The following is a 23,326-nucleotide window of genomic DNA, read 5'->3' as shown; positions in this document are numbered from 1 at the left end:
CTTCTCTTCCCTTTTTAGATCAAACAAACCCTACTTGCTTCAGGTTTTAAGAGCCTATTTCTTTTAAAGGTTCCATATGGCCACAAAAAGATCACATTTTCGCCTATTAAATCAGTTCTAATATTTGAGTTTTTTTTTGTTATATTGGGCTATTGTATCAGCGTAAATCCACCAATCCTGATTATGAAGTAAAATCACTCAAATAAAAGGTAGGATTCAACCAGGAATTATTTTGCCTTCTCAGAGATTTTTGTTTTCTTTATAACCAGACTACAGGCATCAAAAAACGTCTCACTAATCAAAGGGCAAAGATTATTCTGACTTAGTATCCGTCAATGGATTTAGTTTAATTTCACACGTTGCAACAACTCCTTTTACCTATGACCCCACTACCACGTATTAGGTAAAGCACTCTCGGGCCACCTTCATAGGGCATTTCATCAGCCTGAAGACCACCCACTGTAGAGCCTTCTACAAGGGATTGGGCACTTACAGAAACACTTACATCGCATCGGAGTAAACAGCAATATACTGCTTGGAGCACACAGAAATACCTTATCACTCAATTTTCTACCAAATAATACCAATTCATCTCGCACCAAGTGGAAAACCTGGACCTGAAGACAGTCCTGCTAATTACCTACAATAAGGCCTTCCAAAAGTCCGTCCAGTAGCAGCATAAACAGAATTAATCACAGATGTAAGAAAGCAATTCAACACCTCATTCTGATGGGGTGTCCTGGCACCCTTGAGTCGGTCCACCACAGCTGGTGAAGGAATCCACACTTAGGATCGTCTGGCTAGCTCCTAAGACAAAATGAAGACCATCAGTTGCTTCTATACAAGCAGAACTACACGAACTAATGCTAAACAACTACTACTCATTTCCAATACTAAGATGAAAAGCATTAGTGGTTTTTGCTTATGCATTATCACTGGCTTCTAAATGTAGATGAATCTGCTGATGGCCTCTCCCGCTTTGTGCGCCTTAACCCTCCTCCCCAGTTAGGCACTTCGGCCCACACCCCTGCTAGAGTACCACTCCTCCATACTCCTGTTGGGCCCCCAGACACTTTCACCCACTCTGTCCTAATGTGTGTCTCTGTTTGCGTTTATATGTGTGTCTGTGTAAGTCAGTGTGCGCATGTTTGTGTCAACATTTGTCTGTGTGTGCATGAGAGCATTTGTGTGAGAAAGAATGTCTGGTTGAGGAGGAAGTGTTTTTTCTCACTGCCCTCAGATGTGCAAAGCTGAGCATGTAATGAGTGTGGGTATTCCTGGCAATCTGCTTGTCCTGGTTCAATGGCAGTATTCACTGACTACATGCAGGTGCAATGGTGGGAATTTATACAAAAATACAGGCCTGGATAAAACACTTTAATTCCTGACAACATGCTGGTCCCAGCTCAACAGTAGAAATTGTTGGCAACATGCTGGCCTCAACACAATACTGGTAATTCCTGGTAAACTGCTGGCCCTAGCACCATAGTAATAATATCTGGCAGCATGGTGGCCCTGGTACAATAGTGGTAATTTCTGGTAAAATGCAGATTCTGGCACAACAGTGGTGATCCTTGACAACATGCTCACCCTGGCATAATGGTGTAAATTCCCAATGAAATGTTGGCCCTGGAACAACAGTGGTAAACCCTGGCAACACACTGACCCTAGCACAACGGTGGCAATTTCTAGTAAAATGCTGGCCCTGGATACATGCTGGCCCTAGCCAACTGGTGGTAATCCCCTATATACTTTGGTCATGCCAAGGAACAAATACAACTAGTTTAAACACAATGTTCAGACAGGAAAGAGAAAAACACTGAAAGTTAACATATCTAAGGTATGTTAGCGAATATGCTTAACTAACCTCCCCAAAACCCAGGGCAAATGCGTTTGCCATTGCCTGAGATGTGGGTAAAGGGCTGGATAGGAGAAAACTTGCTACTGCACGTATAAATGCTTGCTGTATACTTGAGACCCATTTGTTTATATTGGTGTGTAGCATATATACGTGAAGAGTGGTCCTGGGGTTTGTGAGAGAGATTATTTGACTCCTGTGTAGGATGGCTTTCATGTAGGCTGGATTCTATTAATTAGAAAAGCACAAAAAACCTCCTTTAAGACACTCCATCGCAGTGTTCAAGGCTTTGGGGTTTAGGAGGTCACGAGTATAAAGCTCAAGTGCTTCATCATGGTCTAGTGTAATTTGGAGTTGCTGCGTTTTTAACCCCTTCTGTGCCGCGGACGTAGTGGTTACGTCCCGCGGCACAGTGCTGCTGTGCCGAGGACGTAACCACTACGTCCTCGGCACACAGCCCAGAGGGAGCGCTCTCGCTCCCTCTGTGTGCTTCCCCCCACCCCCCCAAAGTCAGGGATGGAAGGGGAAGCCCTTCCCCTTCCACCCCCGACCCCCCCATAATGACGTCAGCGCGCGATCGCGCGCGGACTTAATTATGGGGATTTCGCCGCACAGGAAGCCATTTGCTTCCTGTGCGGCGAACGGAGAAGAGGTGAGTTCCTCTTCCCGGTGGGTGGGGGGTTTGGGCTAAAGAGGCACCGGGGGAAAGGAAAGGCTTTTCCTTTCCCCCGGTGTCTCTTTGAGCATTCCTGCTGCCCGATCGCATTGCGATCGGGCAGCAGGAATGCCCACTAGACACCAGGGATTTTTTTTATTTTTTTTGTTCTTTCCTGTTTCTTGTTGGCGGGGAGCGGCCCCTTGGGCAAGGGTCGCTCCCCTTGTGGGGGCAATTTGTTACGGCCATTTCTGCCCCCCTTGGGGGCAGATTGGCCTACTTTTTAGGCGGATCTGCCCCCAAGGGGGGCAGAAACCACTGGATCACCAGGAATTTTTATTTTCTGTGCATTTATGTTGGGGGGGGTGCCCCCTTGGGCAAGGGGCGCCCCCCCCAAGGGGGCAGAGAACTGTTGGCCTTTTCTGCCCCCCTTGGGGGCAGATCGGCCTATTTTTTTTAGGTCCATCTGCCCCCAAGGGGGGCAGAAGCCACTTAGGCACCAGGGATTGTGTGTGTAGTGAATGGGGGGGCGCCCCCTTGGGCAAGGGTCGCTCCCCTGTGGGGGGCATGTCCTTTAGGGCCATTTCTGCCCCCCTTGAGGGCAGATTGGCTACTTTTTAGCCAGATCTGCCCCCAAGGGGGGCAGAAAACACTAGATCACCAGGGTTTTTTATTTTTATGTGTATTTATGTGGGGGGGGTGCCCCCTTGGGCAAGGGGCGCCCCCCCCAAGGGGGCAGAGAACTGTTGGCCTTTTCTACCCCCCTTGGGGGCAAATCGGCCTATTTTTTTTAGGTCCATCTGCCCCCAAGGGGGGCAGAAGCCACTTAGGCACCAGGGATTGTGTGTGTAGTGGATGGGGGGGCGCCCCCTTGGGCAAGGGTCGCTCCCCTTTGGGGGGCATGTCTTTTAGGGCCATTTCTGCCCCCCTTGAGGGCAGATCAGCCTATTATTTTTAGGCTGATCTGCCCCCAAGGGGGGCAGAAACCACTAGAACGCCAGGGATGTTTTTTTATGTGTTTATTTTTGTGGGGGGGGCGTCCCCTTGGGCACGGGGCGCCCCCCCCAAGGGGGGCATTGACCTGTTGGCCATTTCTGCCCCCCCTGGGGGCAGATGGGCCTATTTTTCTAGACCCACCTGCCCCCAAGGGGGGCAGAAGCCACGTAGACACCAGGGATAGTGTGTGTGTGTGTGTGTGTTAGTGGATGGGGGGGGGGGGCTTGGGCAAGGGTCGCCCCCCACTTTGGGGGCACATGTACCCAGGCCATTTCTGCACCCCTTGGAGACAGATCAGCCTATTATTTTTAGGCTGATCTGCCCCACTAGAACGTCAGGGATGTTTTTTTATGTGTTTATTTTTGTGGGGGGGGCGTCCCCTTGGGCACGGGGCGCCCCCCCAAGGGGGGCATTGACCTGTTGGCCATTTCTGCCCCCCCTGGGGGCAGATGGGCCTATTTTTCTAGACCCACCTGCCCCCAAGGGGGGCAGAAGCCACGTAGACACCAGGGATAGTGTGTGTGTGTGTGTGTTAGTGGATGGGGGGGGGGGCTTGGGCAAGGGTCGCCCCCCACTTTGGGGGCACATGTACCCAGGCCATTTCTGCACCCCTTGGAGACAGATCAGCCTATTATGTTTAGGCTGATCTGCCCCCAAGGGGGGCAGAAACCACTAGAACGCCAGGGATTTTTTTTTATGTGTTTATTTTTGTGTGGGGGCGTCCCCTTGTGCACGGGCGCCCCCCCAAGGGGGGCATTGACCTGTTGGCCATTTCTGCCCCCCCTGGGGGCAGATGGGCCTATTTTTCTAGACCCACCTGCCCCCAAGGGGGGCAGAAGCCACGTAGACACCAGGGATAGTGTGTGTGTGTGTGTGTGTTAGTGGATGGGGGGGGGGCTTGGGCAAGGGTCGCCCCCCACTTTGGGGGCACATGTACCCAGGCCATTTCTGCACCCCTTGGAGACAGATCAGCCTATTATTTTTAGGCTGATCTGCCCCCAAGGGGGGCAGAAACCACTAGAACGCCAGGGATGTTTTTTTATGTGTTTATTTTTGTGGGGGGGCGTCCCCTTGGGCACGGGGCGCCCCCCAAGGGGGGCATTGACCTGTTGGCCATTTCTGCCCCCCCTGGGGGCAGATGGGCCTATTTTTCTAGACCCACCTGCCCCCAAGGGGGGCAGAAGCCACGTAGACACCAGGGATAGTGTGTGTGTGTGTGTGTGTTAGTGGATGGGGGGGGGGCTTGGGCAAGGGTCGCCCCCCACTTTGGGGGCACATGTACCCAGGCCATTTCTGCAACCCTTGGAGACAGATCAGCCTATTATTTTTAGGCTGATCTGCCCCCAAGGGGGGCAGAAACCACTAGAACGCCAGGGATTTTTTTTATGTGTTTATTTTTGTGTGGGGGCGTCCCCTTGTGCACGGGCGCCCCCCCAAGGGGGGCATTGACCTGTTGGCCATTTCTGCCCCCCCTGGGGGCAGATGGGCCTATTTTTCTAGACCCACCTGCCCCCAAGGGGGGCAGAAGCCACGTAGACACCAGGGATAGTGTGTGTGTGTGTGTGTGTTAGTGGATGGGGGGGGGCTTGGGCAAGGGTCGCCCCCCACTTTGGGGGCACATGTACCCAGGCCATTTCTGCACCCCTTGGAGTCAGATCAGCCTATTATTTTTAGGCTGATCTGCCCCCAAGGGGGGCAGAAACCACTAGAACGCCAGGGATTTTTTTTTATGTGTTTATTTTTGTGTGGGGGCGTCCCCTTGGGCACGGGCGCCCCCCCAAGGGGGGCATTGACCTGTTGGCCATTTCTGCCCCCCCTGGGGGCAGATGGGCCTATTTTTCTAGAACCACCTGCCCCCAAGGGGGCAGAAGCCACTTAGGCACCAGGGATAGTGTTGTGTGTGTTTTTTTTGTTTGAGGGCTGTCCCCTTTGGCAAGGGTCGCTCTCCATGGGGACACAGTACTAAAGGTATTTTTTGGCTTCCTTGGGGCAGACAGGCCTATTTTTTTAGTAGGCCCATCTGCCCCTATGGCAGAATCCACTTAGGCACCAATTTCTAAAATGTTTGATGGTGGGGTGTTTGTCAACTGAAGAAGTCTTTGCATTTGTGATAAAAATGTTTTCCTCCTTTTTGTTCTAGTTCAAAGCTTTTGCTTTATTTGCTGTGGCTCCTTGCGGTTTTGGCGGTGGTTGACCTGCAGTTTGCACAGTTGCATGTTTTAGGTAAGTAAAAACAATTTACTCCAAAGGAGTATTGTTGCCATGCATGAATGACATGTTTGTAGGGGGTGTACTAAATGCAGGATTGTGTGTGAAATTGTCCTTAGGTTTGTGCACAATGATATTTGTTTTGTCTTATTTCTAATTTGCCTTTCTTTCTTTCTTTTTAGTGGGATATCATTGGTGATTGCTGTGTAGTTGCTGGTGAATCAAGCTTTTTCAGGCAAGTGAGCGGTATAGTTTTTGAGTTTGTAACTCTTACTAACAAAGCTACACTTTGTTACTTGTCTTACACAGTGCTGGTTGTTGGTGGTGAATTTGTCCAGTTAATTTTAGCAGGAGAGATCATGGCTAGCCGCAGGATGACCGCTCAGCAGGTGGTTGGTATGCTTTTTGAGTCACAGTCTGATCATGACTATGAGACGGACTCTGCATCTGAGGCAGAGGAGGAAGTCAGAGATTCTGGCAGTGATGTTTCTGTTGGAGGGGAATCTTCTGATGATGAAGCCACACTCAGTGCAGATGAAGGTTCTGTTTTAGAGGAGGACATTGATGTGCCAATAGTGCAGCAACCTGGGGCTGAAAGGTTTCCCGTTAGACGACCTGATGTCTGGGTTGCCCCAAACATGGAGCAGCCAGAGTTGCCTGCCTTTACTGGTCTCCCGGGGTGTAACGCCAATACAGAGAACTTTATGCCTATCAATTTCTTTGAGTTATTCATGGATGATGTGTTTTTGGAAGAGATTGTTGAGCAGACTAATTTGTATGCGGAGCAGCATTTGAGGGACAACGCTGCTAGACTTAGGCCACACTCTAGAGCTGCCCAGTGGATTCCCACAAATTTGGAGGAGCTAAAAAAGTTTTTGGGTTTGACTTTTTTGATGGGGTTGATAAGGAAGCCGTCACTGGCTTCTTATTGGTCTACTAGTCCCTTGATGGCAACAGCTATATTTCCAGCTACCATGAGTCGTAATCGGTATTTGCTTCTTCTTAGGATGCTGCATTTTGTTGACAATGCATTAGCCTTGCCACGAGATCACCCAGATTCTGACCGTCTTTTTAAGATTAGGCCTGTCCTTGATCATTTTGTAGATCGGTTTTCGGAGGTCTATGTTCCAGGCAAAGAGATAAGTGTGGACGAGTCTTTGGTCCTCTTCAAGGGTCGTTTGGTTTTTAGGCAGTACATTCCTAGCAAAAGGGCACAATATGGAATTAAATTGTATATGCTGTCTGAAAGTAGGACAGGATATGTGTATAGTTTCCGTGTGTACACTGGTAGGGATTCCAATATTGACCCCCCTGGTTGTCCTCCCACTTTTGGAGTTGCTGAGAAAATAGTGTGGGATCTTGGTAGACGACTGTTCAACAAAGGTCACCATTTGTATGTAGATAACTTCTACACTGGTGTGCAGTTGTTCAAGGAATTGTTTAGAGTGGACACAGTTGCTTGTGGCACAATCCGTTCTAACCGGAAAGGCTATCCAAGGGAGCTTGTCTGTAAAAAACTTGAGAGGGGACAGTGCTGTGCCTTGCGGAACGAGGAGCTGCTAGCTTTGAAATTTTCAGACAAGAGGGATGTCTACATGCTAAGTACCATCCATGATGAGAGTACTTCCCCTGTGACTGTTTGGGGCCAGGTTGCTGAAGTGCGCAAACCTGTGTGCATTTTAGATTATAATAAGCACATGGGAGGTGTAGATAGAGTTGACCAGAGGTTGGAACCTTATACTGCTATTCGTAAGTCTTATGTTTGGTATAAGAAGTTAGCACTTCACCTCTTCCACTTAGCAACCTTCAATGCTTTTATTGTGTTTAGGGATAGGTCTCCAGACTCAAAGATGACATTTGTGAAATTTCAGGAGTCAGTGATAGAGAGCCTTATTGTGGTGGAACAGGCCAGAGTTCCTAGAGAAGTAGTGGTGGAGGATGTGGCTAGATTGAAAGATCGCCACTTTGCTGAGCACATTCCTCCCACACCCAAAAAAGACTTTCCAGCTAAGAAATGTAGAGTGTGTTTTCGAAGAGGTATCCGGAGGGAGTCTCGAATGTACTGCCCAGATTGTCCTTCAAAGCCTGGGCTGTGTGTCGGTGCTTGTTTTAAGAATTACCACACCCAGAAGAATTTCTGGGAACAACCATGAGTGTAAACTCATGTCTGTTTTGTATTTTCATGTGTTTAGTTTCATGGTTAGCATTTCTGTCATGTTGTTAGTTAGATCTTTTGTGTTTGTTGTTTTGTAATTCTTTCTACTTAGTTAGGGGTTCCTCTGTTTAAAAAAAAATAATAATATATGATGCCATTGTGTGTGGAGTGGGGCTTGGCTGAGACTGTACATATTGACTTGATGTTGGCTACTGCAACACACTGCCAGCCAAACACCAGTCCACACACTCCCATCAACTGGTGTGATTGTTGTATCAGGCATGTGGGCGTATGTAAGTGATGGGCCCTTGAGTGGCGCTGTCTGTCGATGTGAGTGTTGTAATGTGCTGGGCCCGTGGCTGGCGGTGTGAATGGCCTTGTGTGTGTCATGTATGAAAGTTGTGTGAATGGACTGTAAAGCGGTTGGTGCCTTGTCGCGGCTTTACAGCTCACGAGCTGTGAGTCATTGGTTCAGTTTTTTGCCTTTCAGTTACTAACAGTGCTTTTCATTTTTGTGAAAGCTCTTGTTAGTAAAATTTGATCCACTGAACCATCACTCACCCTCGTGCCAAATCCAACCAGTATGTGTGGTAAAAATGACCAAACCTGCTCCGCTGTAATCAGGCGTCGCAGCACACCTATGACACGCTAGGTGCCTCAGGTGGGACCCCGATGATGAAGCATGCCACCAACTTGGTTGGTGGGTGAGGGGTCTTTTTCACATAACCTAAGTGTGTTTCTTTTCAAAATTTTAGTGTTTGGCACATCACGGACGTATGTGGGCACATCAAAACGATATATTACAAAACTACCTGTGTTTGGGGGGGGAGAGGGCACCTATGTTTTTGGTCCTGTGTGCGGCCTTCATCTAGGGAAACCTACCGAACCCAGACATTTTTTAAAACTAGACACCCCAAGGAGTCTAGGGAGGAGTGGCTTGCGTGGATCCCCCAACATTTTCTTACCCAGACTCCTCTGTAAACCTCAAAATGTGCTTAAAAAAAGCATATTTTCCTGACTTTTCTTCGTACGATCACCACTCCAGCACAAAATTCCTACTCCCCAGTGTTCCCCTCAGTCTCCCAAATAAAATGACACCTCACGTATGTGGGTCCCCAAAGCAGAGTCAGTCTAAAGATGTATAAAAGAATATGTCCTTATAAACTCGCAGTACTATCCCCTGTATCTCTACAAGTTTTGGGCCTTATTCTGTTGGAGGCACCTGGCCCACCCACACAACTGAGGTATCATTTTTATCGGGAGACTTGGGGGAACGCTGGGTGGAAGGAAATTTGTGGCTCCACTCAGATTCCAGAACTTTCTGTCACCGAAATGTGTGAAAAATGCGTTTTTTTTAGCCAATATTTGAGGTTTGGAAAGGATTCTGGGTAACAGAACCTGGTCAGAGCCCCTCAAGTCACCCCATCTTGGATTCCCCTAGGTCTCTAGTTTTCAGAAATGCACAGGTTTGGTAGGTTTCCCTAGGTGCTGGCTGAGCTACAGGCCAAAAACTACAGGTAGGCACTGTTTTCAATGAAAAAATGTGATGTGTCCACGCTGCGCTTTGGGGCGTTTCCTGTCGCAGGCGCTAGGCCTACCCACACAAGTGAGGTATCATTTTTATCGGGAGACGTGGGGGAACGCTGGGTGGAAGGAAATTTGTGGCCCCTCTCAGATTCCAGAACTTTCTGCCACAGAAATGTGAGGAACATGTGTTTTTTTAGCCAAATTTTGAGGTTTGCAAAGGATTCTGGGTAACAGAACCTGGTCCGAGCAACACAATTCACCCCATCTTGGATTCCCCTAGGTCTCTAGTTTTCAGAAATGCACAGGTTTGGTAGGTTTCCCTAGGTGGCGGCTGAGCTAGAGGCCAAAATCTACAGGTAGGCACTTTGCTAAAAACAGGTCTGTTTTCTGTGATGTGTCCACGTTGCGCTTTGGGGCGTTTCCTGTCGCGGGCGCTAGGCCTACCCACACAAGTGAGGTATCATTTTTATCGGGAGACGTGGGGGAACGCTGGGTGGAAGGACATTTGTGGCTCCTCTCAGATTCCAGCACTTTCTGCCACAGAAATGTGAGGAACATGTGTTTTTTTAGCCAATTTTTGAGCTTTGCAAAGGATTCTGGGTAACAGAACCTGGTCCGAGCCCCGCCAGTCACCCCTCCTTGGATTCCCCTAGGTCTCTAGTTTTCAGAAATGCACAGGTTTGGTAGGTTTCCCTAGGTGGCGGCTGAGCTAGAGGCCAAAATCTACAGGTAGGCACTTTGCTAAAAACAGGTCTGTTTTCTGTGATGTGTCCACGTTGCGCTTTGGGGCGTTTCCTGTCGCGGGCGCTAGGCCTACCCACACAAGTGAGGTATCATTTTTATCGGGAGACGTGGGGGAACGCTGGGTGGAAGGAAATTTGTGGCTCCTCTCGGATTCCAGAACTTTCTGCCACAGAAATGTGAGGAACATGTGTTTTTTTAGCCAATTTTTGAGCTTTGCAAAGGATTCTGGGTAACAGAACCTGGTCCGAGCCCCGCCAGTCACCCCTCCTTGGATTCCCCTAGGTCTCTAGTTTTCAGAAATGTACAGGTTTGGTAGGTTTCCCTAGGTGCCGGCTGAGCTAGAGGCCAAAATCTACATGTAGTCACTTCGCAAAAAACACCTCTGTTTTCTTCCAAAATTTTGGTGGTGTCCACGTTGCGCTTTGGGGCGTTTCCTCTCGCGGGCGCTAGGCCTACCCACGCAAGTGAGGTATCATTTTTATCGGGAGACTTGGGGGAACGCTGGGTGGAAGGAAATTTGTGGCTCCTCCCAGATTCCAGAACTTTCTGCCACAGAAATGTGAGGAACATGTGTTTTTTTAGCCAATTTTTGAGCTTTGCAAAGGATTCTGGGTAACAGAACCTGGTCCGAGCCCCGCCAGTCACCCCTCCTTGGATTCCCCTAGGTCTCTAGTTTTCAGAAATGCACAGGTTTGGTAGGTTTCCCTAGGTGGCGGCTGAGCTAGAGGCCAAAATCTACAGGTAGGCACTTTGCTAAAAACAGGTCTGTTTTCTGTGATGTGTCCACGTTGCGCTTTGGGGCGTTTCCTGTCGCGGGCGCTAGGCCTACCCACACAAGTGAGGTATCATTTTTATCGGGAGACGTGGGGGAACGCTGGGTGGAAGGAAATTTGTGGCTCCTCTCGGATTCCAGAACTTTCTGCCACAGAAATGTGAGGAACATGTGTTTTTTTTAGCCAATTTTTGAGCTTTGCAAAGGATTCTGGGTAACAGAACCTGGTCCGAGCCCCGCCAGTCACCCCTCCTTGGATTCCCCTAGGTCTCTAGTTTTCAGAAATGTACAGTTTTGGTAGGTTTCCCTAGGTGCCGGCTGAGCTAGAGGCCAAAATCTACAGGTAGTCAATTCGCAAAAAACACCTCTGTTTTCTTCCAAAATTTTGGTGGTGTCCACGTTGCGCTTTGGGGCGTTTCCTGTCGCGGGCGCTAGGCCTACCCACGCAAGTGAGGTATCATTTTTATCGGGAGACTTGGGGGAACGCTGGGTGGAAGGAAATTTGTGGCTCCTCCCAGATTCCAGAACTTTCTGCCACAGAAATGTGAGGAACATGTGTTTTTTTAGCCAATTTTTGAGCTTTGCAAAGGATTCTGGGTAACAGAACCTGGTCCGAGCCCCGCCAGTCACCCCTCCTTGGATTCCCCTAGGTCTCTAGTTTTCAGAAATGCACAGGTTTGGTAGGTTTCCCTAGGTGGCGGCTGAGCTAGAGGCCAAAATCTACAGGTAGGCACTTTGCTAAAAACAGGTCTGTTTTCTGTGATGTGTCCACGTTGCGCTTTGGGGCGTTTCCTGTCGCGGGCGCTAGGCCTACCCACACAAGTGAGGTATCATTTTTATCGGGAGACGTGGGGGAACGCTGGGTGGAAGGACATTTGTGGCTCCTCTCAGATTCCAGCACTTTCTGCCACAGAAATGTGAGGAACATGTGTTTTTTTAGCCAATTTTTGAGCTTTGCAAAGGATTCTGGGTAACAGAACCTGGTCCGAGCCCCGCCAGTCACCCCTCCTTGGATTCCCCTAGGTCTCTAGTTTTCAGAAATGCACAGATTTGGTAGGTTTCCCTAGGTGGCGGCTGAGCTAGAGGCCAAAATCTACAGGTAGGCACTTTGCTAAAAACAGGTCTGTTTTCTGTGATGTGTCCACGTTGCGCTTTGGGGCGTTTCCTGTCGCGGGCGCTAGGCCTACCCACACAAGTGAGGTATCATTTTTATCGGGAGACGTGGGGGAACGCTGGGTGGAAGGAAATTTGTGGCTCCTCTCGGATTCCAGAACTTTCTGCCACAGAAATGTGAGGAACATGTGTTTTTTTTAGCCAATTTTTGAGCTTTGCAAAGGATTCTGGGTAACAGAACCTGGTCCGAGCCCCGCCAGTCACCCCTCCTTGGATTCCCCTAGGTCTCTAGTTTTCAGAAATGTACAGTTTTGGTAGGTTTCCCTAGGTGCCGGCTGAGCTAGAGGCCAAAATCTACAGGTAGTCAATTCGCAAAAAACACCTCTGTTTTCTTCCAAAATTTTGGTGGTGTCCACGTTGCGCTTTGGGGCGTTTCCTGTCGCGGGCGCTAGGCCTACCCACGCAAGTGAGGTATCATTTTTATCGGGAGACTTGGGGGAACGCTGGGTGGAAGGAAATTTGTGGCTCCTCCCAGATTCCAGAACTTTCTGCCACAGAAATGTGAGGAACGTGTTTTTTTAGCCAATTTTTGAGCTTTGCAAAGGATTCTGGGTAACAGAACCTGGTCCGAGCCCCGCCAGTCACCCCTCCTTGGATTCCCCTAGGTCTCTAGTTTTCAGAAATGCACAGGTTTGGTAGGTTTCCCTAGGTGGCGGCTGAGCTAGAGGCCAAAATCTACAGGTAGGCACTTTGCTAAAAACAGGTCTGTTTTCTGTGATGTGTCCACGTTGCGCTTTGGGGCGTTTCCTGTCGCGGGCGCTAGGCCTACCCACACAAGTGAGGTATCATTTTTATCGGGAGACGTGGGGGAACGCTGGGTGGAAGGACATTTGTGGCTCCTCTCAGATTCCAGCACTTTCTGCCACAGAAATGTGAGGAACATGTGTTTTTTTAGCCAATTTTTGAGCTTTGCAAAGGATTCTGGGTAACAGAACCTGGTCCGAGCCCCGCCAGTCACCCCTCCTTGGATTCCCCTAGGTCTCTAGTTTTCAGAAATGCACAGGTTTGGTAGGTTTCCCTAGGTGGCGGCTGAGCTAGAGGCCAAAATCTACAGGTAGGCACTTTGCTAAAAACAGGTCTGTTTTCTGTGATGTGTCCACGTTGCGCTTTGGGGCGTTTCCTGTCGCGGGCGCTAGGCCTACCCACACAAGTGAGGTATCATTTTTATCGGGAGACGTGGGGGAACGCTGGGTGGAAGGAAATTTGTGGCTCCTCTCGGATTCCAGAACTTTCTGCCACAGAAATGTGAGGAACATGTGTTTTTTTAGCCAATTTTTGAGCTTTGCAAAGGATTCTGGGTAACAGAACCTGGTCCGAGCCCCGCCAGTCACCCCTCCTTGGATTCCCCTAGGTCTCTAGTTTTCAGAAATGTACAGGTTTGGTAGGTTTCCCTAGGTGCCGGCTGAGCTAGAGGCCAAAATCTACAGGTAGTCACTTCGCAAAAAACACCTCTGTTTTCTTCCAAAATTTTGGTGGTGTCCACGTTGCGCTTTGGGGCGTTTCCTGTCGCGGGCGCTAGGCCTACCCACGCAAGTGAGGTATCATTTTTATCGGGAGACTTGGGGGAACGCTGGGTGGAAGGAAATTTGTGGCTCCTCCCAGATTCCAGAACTTTCTGCCACAGAAATGTGAGGAACATGTGTTTTTTTAGCCAATTTTTGAGCTTTGCAAAGGATTCTGGGTAACAGAACCTGGTCCGAGCCCCGCCAGTCACCCCTCCTTGGATTCCCCTAGGTCTCTAGTTTTCAGAAATGCACAGGTTTGGTAGGTTTCCCTAGGTGGCGGCTGAGCTAGAGGCCAAAATCTACAGGTAGGCACTTTGCTAAAAACAGGTCTGTTTTCTGTGATGTGTCCACGTTGCGCTTTGGGGCGTTTCCTGTCGCGGGCGCTAGGCCTACCCACACAAGTGAGGTATCATTTTTATCGGGAGACGTGGGGGAACGCTGGGTGGAAGGACATTTGTGGCTCCTCTCAGATTCCAGCACTTTCTGCCACAGAAATGTGAGGAACATGTGTTTTTTTAGCCAATTTTTGAGCTTTGCAAAGGATTCTGGGTAACAGAACCTGGTCCGAGCCCCGCCAGTCACCCCTCCTTGGATTCCCCTAGGTCTCTAGTTTTCAGAAATGTACAGGTTTGGTAGGTTTCCCTAGGTGCCGGCTGAGCTAGAGGCCAAAATCTACAGGTAGTCACTTCGCAAAAAACACCTCTGTTTTCTTCCAAAATTTTGGTGGTGTCCACGTTGCGCTTTGGGGCGTTTCCTGTCGCGGGCGCTAGGCCTACCCACACAAGTGAGGTATCATTTTTATCGGGAGACGTGGGGGAACGCTGGGTGGAAGGAAATTTGTGTCTCCTCTCAGATTCCAGAACTTTCTGCCACAGAAATGTGAGGAACATGTGTTTTTTTAGCCAATTTTTGAGCTTTGCAAAGGATTCTGGGTAACAGAACCTGGTCCGAGCCACACAAATCACCCCATCTTGGATTCCCCTAGGTCTCTAGTTTTCAGAAATGCACAGGTTTGGTAGGTTTCCCTAGGTGGCGGCTGAGCTAGAGGCCAAAATCTACAGGTAGGCACTTTGCTAAAAACAGGTCTGTTTTCTGTGATGTGTCCACGTTGCGCTTTGGGGCGTTTCCTGTCGCGGGCGCTAGGCCTACCCACACAAGTGAGGTATCATTTTTATCGGGAGACGTGGGGGAACGCTGGGTGGAAGGACATTTGTGGCTCCTCTCAGATTCCAGCACTTTCTGCCACAGAAATGTGAGGAACATGTGTTTTTTTAGCCAATTTTTGAGCTTTGCAAAGGATTCTGGGTAACAGAACCTGGTCCGAGCCACACAAATCACCCCATCTTGGATTCCCCTAGGTCTCTAGTTTTCAGAAATGCACAGGTTTGGTAGGTTTCCCTAGGTGGCGGCTGAGCTAGAGGCCAAAATCTACAGGTAGGCACTTTGCTAAAAACAGGTCTGTTTTCTGTGATGTGTCCACATTGCGCTTTGGGGTGTTTCCTGTCGCGGGCGCTAGGCCTACCCACACAAGTGAGGTATCATTTTTATCGGGAGACTTGGGGGAACATAGAATAGCAAAACAAGTGTTATTGCCCCTTGTCTTTCTCTACATTTTTCCCTTCCAAATGTAAGACAGTGTGTAAAAAAGACGTCTATTTGAGAAATGCCCTGTAATTCACATGCTAGTATGGGCACCCCGGAATTCAGAGATGTGCAAATAACCACTGCTTCTCAACACCTTATCTTGTGCCCATTTTGGAAATACAAAGGTTTTCTTGATAGCTATTTTTTACTCTTTATATTTCAGCAAATGAATTGCTGTATACCCGGCATAGAATGAAAACCCACTGCAGGGTGCAGGTCATTTATTGGCTCTGGGTACCTAGAGTTCTTGATGAACCTACAAGCCCTATATATCCCCGCAACCAGAAGAGTCCAGCAGACGTAACGGTATATTGCTTTCGAAAATCTGACATTGCAGGAAAAAGTTACAGAGTAAAACTTAGAGAAAAATTGATGTTTTTTTCACCTCAATTTCAATATTTTTCTTTTTCAGTTGCTATTTTCTGTAAGAAACCCTTGTAGGATCTACACAAATTACCCCTTGCTGAATTCAGAATTTTGTCTACTTTTCAGAAATGTTGCGGTTTATGGGATCCAGCGTTGGTTTCATGCCCATTTCTGTCACTGACTGGAAGGAGGCTGAAAGCACAAAAAATCGTAAAAATTGGGTATGTCCCAGTAAAATGCCAAAATTGGGTTGAAAAATTGGGTTTTCTGATTCAAGTCTGCCTGTTCCTGAAAGCTGGGAAGCTGGTGATTTTATCACCGCAAACCCTTTGTTGATGCCCTTTTCAGGGAAAAAACCACAAGCCTTCTTCTGCAGCCCATTTTTCCAAATTTTTTTAAAAAAATGAAATTTTCACTGTTTTTTGGCTAATTTCTTGGCCTCCTTCTGGGGAACCCACAAAGTCTGGGTACCTCTAGAATCCCTAGGATGTTGGAAAAAAAGGACGCAAATTTGGCATGGGTAGCTTGTGTGAACAAAAAGTTATGAGGGCCTAAGCGCGAACTGCTCCAAATAGCCAAAAAAAGGCTCGGCACAGGAGGGGGAAAAGGCCTGGCAGCGAAGGGGTTAATAGCCAAATTTCTTTGCTTTTCAGATAGTTATGTAACACAAAAACAGGATGCCTACTATTAAAATACATATGCAGCAAACCAATGTGAGTAAATAATGAGTAAGTGAGCAGAATTTGCACACATTTACCGATTGTGTCAGTGTAATTAAGCAGGTTGTGTGCCTTTCAGTGGGGTGCATTCAAGTGTGCCCACCATACTTTGTTAGATTTCTCATTTGTTAGATTTCTCCAAGCAACCCCTTGCCCTACATACCACCCCCTTATGGTGGGAACAGTGATCCATTCCTCGCACCCCCGCATGTACAGGCAATATCTCTGCTACTTGCCCTTGCCTTGCGATGCCATGCTTAGTGATGAGGAGAACCTGCCCAACCCAAATGCGGGAGGATCTGTGTACCAACCCAACCCCTGCACCGGTTCCAAGGCTAGTGACTTCAGATTGTGATCTAGAGCAGTGGTTCCCAACCTTTTGATTTCTGTGGACCCCCACTTTAACATTAATAGAACCCAGGGACCCCCACTGAATCATCATTGGAATCCGGGGATCCCCGCCTGAGTCATTACTGGAAGCTGGGGACCTAATTTGTCAAAATTTTTTACTATTTTTTTATTTTCTAGGCTCTCGCGGACCCCCTGAGAAGGCTTTGCGGACCCCCAGGGGTCCCCGGACCACAGGTTGGGAAACACTGATCTAGAGCCCAAAACCTGGGCTTCTAAGAGGATGCGGTGCACTTGTGACCAGAATTCTCGATCACGGATGACCACATATTTGGGGGGGGGTTTGGACATTTATTTAAATATCCTGCCTGGTCCACGTGCTCCCTTTGATTTTTGGTTTTTCAGTTCTTTGTGCAGCTTTGTCAGTGTCACGGCAGTGTCTAGGGGATCTTACAGATGACAGATACAGACATGCACTGCAAAGCGCTTGCATTTCTGGGTAGAAAAAGGATGTGGAAAACATCCGAGCTATTAACTGTTGATTCATTTACTGATAACCGCACCTTGCAAACACAAATGTGTTCATTTTATTTAAACAGCGATACTTATAGAAAAAAAACCACGAGCTAACAGCATAGGAAGCTAAATATACCTCTCATACAAGACGTCCACACCCCGTTCAATGGATAGCGCTCAAAATAGAAGTAGTTTATTGTGTGCATTTTCCTATTTAAAAAGCGCAGTGAGCTCCCTCTAGATCCTCGCATGAGTGTGAAGTGAGGTCTGTGTGGTGATGGAAGCTGAACACAGCCTGCATTGTTCGGTCATATACCCAATGAGTACAGGGTTTCTCCCAATAGCACAATGCGAGCTGTGACTTCACTTTTGTGTCCAGCCACAGCAGATTCCTTCAATTCACTATAAGTTACACTTTAGCATCAATGGTGTGTATACGTTGCTGCAGGCGTATAAAAAAGCACTGAGAAAAGCCAACAGTTTTGGATTAATATGCTAGTGTATGCAAACTTGACCCCTGCATGATTGATTTAAAAGGGGGAGGGGGGTTTCTGACTAAAACTTTTAAACAGCCTGCTATGATAAAAAAAACAAATAAAGAAGGGCTTGCTTTCTGTTTAACAATAATCTGCTGTGTGATGAAAATGTACTTTTGAGATATAAAATAGCCCCATGCATTTCAATGCAAGTACTCCCTTGAGGTGGAATGATGCATCCAATAGCAGGAGGTGAAAAATACTCTTCTGGGCAGAGGCAAAGCCCACTCCATGTATATTGTAAAGAATTGTTAATAGATCAGTGCACTGTCATTCTAGAAGTCTTGAGGAAGGTCCATTTAAAGCCAATCTTGTTAAACTAGTCTGAATACGGGATCTTTAAGCTCGGCTTCAGAATGACTGAAGGCATTAACACTAGTTTGTAGGTTCTGCTATTTTAAACATGTTTGCTAAATACAAAACATTTGCTCAAGGAGTCGCAGCCTGCGCAAATGAAAGGCAAAGAAACATTTTTGAGAAAACGTAGAAGAGTGTGTTTTATTTTAAAGGCATTATCCTTACTAATGAAAGTGGTCCCTAAGATAGATGGTTAAAAAGATATTGTTTAATTTGCTTTTTACACTTAATTTAAATGGACCTTCCTTTTTTTTTTTTTTAAGGATTGGAGAAACGCATTTAACAAAATATATACTTTAATAAAGACTCTCACCTCCTCCTTCGCATGGGGAACTACAGTATGAATTTAGCTTTGCCCAAAGGGAGAAACCCTTAACTACAAAACTGGTTACTGATTCTATTTTTAGGGCTAGCATGCAGGCAGCGCATGCGTTGTTGCTTGCAATGATCTATTGTTCTTTAAAAAAAAAAAATGAATCCATTACTTGGTTGGCTTCTTCACTCCCTCCTCTTTGTGTGTGTCACTTCTATGGAGCATGGGCCAAGTATTAATTAATGTTTTTATTGGGGTCCTTCTGCTGCTCACGTCCAAATTGAGGTACTTCTTTTTATTTATTTTTAAGTTCTTCTCCAGTTGTTGGTGCTCCCCGTGTGTCAGGCTTACTTTACTGTTGCTTGTTCCCTCTCTAACATCCGTGCCGGTTTTAAAACTTAAATAAACAGCAGCAATAGGCTCCCTTCTTCGCAATGTGTGTTCTACTGAGGAGATAGTGTTGGCACGACTCGTGTTGGCTGACATTCTCAATCCCCCAGAGTGCATCCTTTTTCCTTCTCATATACTTAAAGAAGGGTTTTGTATAAAGCATAACGTTCCGCCAGTATTGAAGACAGCACCCTGTTTACGGCACTAATTAGGGAAAGTCCTCACAGAGTGAGGTCGCCAGGCTCACGGACGAGTCAACGCTTTCAAATCCTGGCACTGATTTTTCAGTGACATGAAAAATATTGACTTTTGTTTGCTGGTGGGAGTAATACAGAATGACTGTAAGAGGACACTAAGGGTGCCAAAGGCAGCTGTATGTTAACACTCCATTGTGTTCAACATAATAATTACTTAGTGCCCTTCCCAACAAAATGGGCTTAATTTCGATTTTTCAAAATGCTGGGAAGATTTAACAGATCTTATGAGAAAAGTGCACATCGTCTGATGCTCAAAGGGGGATCACTGTTCTTGCTGTAAATAGCTTGGCAGAACTCACTTCTGTGGTGAAACAATTTTAATTATACAATAAAATCATGTCAATTTAGATGGCCTATTGTAAGGGTAGGAGCTACGTAACCATTCCATTTGTTTATTATTATCTCAGTAAGGATCAAGGGGAGCAATGTTATGCAACCAACAATGGTTGCTGAGGCACACGTTTGCACACTCTACTATGCATGTGAAAGAAAGGTAGACAAAATGATGTTCGCTCGAGGAGCCAGCAGACCTGTGGTAGCATCCACGTAGGGCTAAGGGGTTACATCTCACTGTGCACTCCTCTTCAGCCTCGGACTCTTTCCTTTTAGGCAGCTGTTGCAGAAGCCGCCCCAAAAGGGGGCATTGAGAGACGGCACCGTAACATCCGCCTGGAACCTGTAAGGACCGGTTTGGTGGCCAGATGGCGGCCACATCAAAGGACTCCCTCTCCCAATGATTTCCTCCATAGAGGAAAACAAAGTGCAAGGTTTGGCACGAAGGTGAGGGGGCCCAATGAGGGGTGAGTGTTTTTTCCTACCCCCCAATAAGGGGTCAGGAGTCACACCGCTGTGGGACACAAAAGGTGTTATAAGGCACGCTGTCCCCCCACAGGGACAATATTGGAAAGGCAGGGGACAGAGCACATCTGGTCAGAAAAAAGGAGGACAACGGCAAACGGTAGCAACGCAACCCCAGGCGACACTTGCTGATTTTTTTACCTCATCATCGGAACGTGGGTGCTAGTAGGCAGCCAAAGATGCAACTTTGTCCTCCGGAATCACTGCGACTTCTCTGTTATTGTTTATTGAAAACTTTACCCCTGACTTTGACTCTGTAGCACCACACGCACCACCGCAGCCTGGGTTTACCAAGGCGCAGACGACCACTGCCGAGGCAGTGACACGACTCCGTGGCAACCCGCTGCAGATTGCCTCCAAGATCACCCCTTTGGCCTGGGTTTACCAAGGCGCAGAGGACTGTTGCTTGGGCAGCGACATGACTCTGCAGCAACTCGCCCAAGATTGCCTCCACGAGCACAGCTGTGGCCCAGGTGAACTAGGTTCAGAGAACCGCTGCTTAGGTGGCGATGCAACTCTGCAGCACTCCAGAACAGTTTGAAGAGTCCGGGAGGCAAGGCTTCCCAAAAACACAAGGCGCAGTGGACCTCTGTTAATTTTTTTTCCAGCAACACGACTCTGCCTGTCCTTCCAACCTGTTCCCGGGGCATGGTGGCAGCATGCTTGTAAGGGATGAGTGCTGGACAACTTACAAATTGGTGTTTTGCATTTACATTATTTCCCCAGAGCGGTGCAGTGAGTGCTCCAGGGGCATGGCCAAACTCCTGCTCACACAGAGAATAACAGAGCACTTTACTGAGTTAACCGTTAGCTGAATGATTTAAGGTTATATACCCTCACAAAGACAGAAGAGGGTTCTTTACTCAAGATGTGTCCGTGGTCAGTCCCCTACCTTAAAGGACACAGGAAGTACAAAAGGGCTCCGGGGGCGTGGCAGGAATCGCACTCACACAAGCACTTGATAAAAGATAACGGCATTCCTTCTCCAGAGCATGCTGTCCCAAATAAGTGACCGAAAAGAAGCTACCTCCTCTCCCGATCTAGGGGTAGCAGTGGAAAGTGGCAGCACTACCCAGCATGGAGGACCAGGCCCACATGGCGCAGCGGGTGATGCTGAACAAGATAGGAATGGCAGCAAGGTGTGGAAAAGATTGGCTTCAATAAAAAATGGCAGAAGATACAGACGAAGGCTCCAGAGTATGGCAGGTGGACTGAGCACTCAAGGGGGAACAGGAGCAATAAGTGCAGAACAAGCCCCCTCGCAAAGACCAAAGCGGCAAAAAAAGGAGCAACCGGAAAAACTCCCAAGAAGGGCACCAGAAAGAGAGGGCTAGGACGAACAGGCCCGCTGCCTGCGGCCAACACAGCGTCAGCAGGACCCAGCAGCGAGGGGAAAAGAGAAGGCATCAGCTGGTGAGCATATCAGAGCAATAATTAAAGAATGCTTGAAATCTTTTGCACCCCTATTTAGCAATAATGGTGCTGCGCAAAGTCAGGCTCCCGAGGGGGGAGGGTACAAGACGCAATGCTCACTGGAGGGCGGGTGGCAGGAGATCGCCCACAGGAGCATGGGGTACTGCAGGGGTTAATAAACGGCCCATAACCAAAAGCCCAATAGCAACAGGTCAGGCACCGGAGGCATATGCAAGGTCCTCACTGGGACACCCTACAATGATCAAAAAGGTGACAGGTTGCACAAGCATGATCCTGCTGGCAGTGAAAGAGAATATGGAGTAGAGAGTTCATCCACATATTCACCCTATTAGGGATACACAAGGAGGAGCAAGACCTCACACTGTGTGATAAAAAGGAAGAGGACAGGCGCAAAAGGAAGAGTGCCAGAAAAGAGAGGAACTTTAACAACTGGTTGGATGCATTCAGGGTGATGGCGTGTGTTATAGTTGAGAAATTCCCACACTGCACAGCGGACCTCTGACTTGACAAGACCAAAATACATGAGGCCCATACAAAATTTCCAGGCGACGCTTGGGCTTGACTATGACAAAGATTTAAGGCTAAAAATGCAGGCTCACCCAGAGATGGAGTGGAACAAAGAGGGTGTGTCTAGTTACATCCACAAAATGATGGCGCCAAGGAAGTAAAAGCTTGGGCAGGGAAGAGAGAGCAGCCCTTTTGGAGCACCCGATTCAAAGGGAGACAGGAGAGGTTTAGGCCAACACAGAGGTACAAGAGGTACAAATCAGAGCAAAGCTGGAAAGCAATGACAGGTGACCGCCACCCATGTGCTGACATGGACAAATGCACGTGGGGGGCAGGATTACATTTAGACACTCCTGTTACTCGTGTGGGAAATCATCCAGCCTCAGGATGCAAGCGTAGCAAGCATTGAGTAGACAAAAAACAGAAAAGAAAGAAGCATTAGGTTGCGTGAGGCACCAAATGGGGGTCCTGGGAAATGGGCACGTTTCCGGCTAGCCAGATCCCCTATCAACACTCACGTGCTCAGGAAATTAGCCAATGATTACAACAACAAGAAGGATGCATGGCTGCTACTGAAGGATTTTAAGGAAGGATTCATGATACCATTGATGGGCACTACCATATGGAGTGGAGGTAGGAATTTAAAAATCTACAGATGAGCACCTGGAGGTGGTCCAGCATAGGATAAAGAAAGAAAACGAAATCGCCACCTTGAGGCCCGCCTGACCATATCTCTCCCCAAGGACTTGATAATTTCCCCTCTCAGGGTGGTCCCCAAAAAAGACCCGGGCCAATTCAGACTTATTTACCACCTCTCTTTCCCAGAAGGGGCCTCAGTCAATGATGGGATCGACCCAGAAGTTTGTTCAGTGGGGTACAACACAGTTGAGGTTGCCATTGACTTAGTAAAATAAGCATCAAGGGAGCACTAATGGCAAAAGCAGAGAGAGTCCACCTTTCGACTCCTCCCCGTCCACCCCGAAAGCTTCCACTTACTGAGTTTCCATCATGAAAGCCCAGTGTACTTCGACAATGCCATGCCAATGGGATGCCCCATTTCATGCTCGTATTTCAAGCATTTCAGTACGTTTTTAGAATGGGCACAACACAAAAAGGCACCCACAGGGCAGCAAACTTCACTACGTTAACAATTTCTTGTTTGTAGGGTAGGCAGGCTCGCGAGAATGTGCAAGCATATTAAGGGCATTTCAGGATTTAGCAAGGGAGCTAGAGTCCTCCTGGTGGCTGAGAAGACGATGGGGCCAACCACTACTCTAGTTTTCTGGATATCGTGTTGGACTCTGTGGCCGGGACATCCAGGTTACCAGAAGACAAAGTATTGGAGTTGAGAGAGGCGATCATGGCCCTCTGCAACAAAGAAAAGGCCACCCTTAGGAAACTACAAAGAATTATTGGTAAGCTCAACTTTGCAGCAAGAATCATAATTCCAAGGTGTTTAATCAGATTGATGGCAGGCCTAAGGGAAAA

General features: G+C 47.9%; 1 protein-coding gene across 6 annotated transcripts in view; it reads right to left on the bottom strand.

The window, feature by feature from the left end:
• The window catches only part of UGP2 (UDP-glucose pyrophosphorylase 2), a 440,011-nt gene that overhangs the window by 167,657 nt on the left and 249,028 nt on the right, over positions 1–23,326 (bottom strand). The gene's annotated exons all lie outside the window — the stretch shown is intronic.

Source organism: Pleurodeles waltl, chromosome 5 (assembly GCF_031143425.1).
Source record: "Pleurodeles waltl isolate 20211129_DDA chromosome 5, aPleWal1.hap1.20221129, whole genome shotgun sequence".
Classification (NCBI taxonomy): domain Eukaryota; kingdom Metazoa; phylum Chordata; class Amphibia; order Caudata; family Salamandridae; genus Pleurodeles; species Pleurodeles waltl.
Note: the sequence above shows the minus strand (reverse complement) of the source record. Positions and strands in the feature narration are given on the sequence as shown.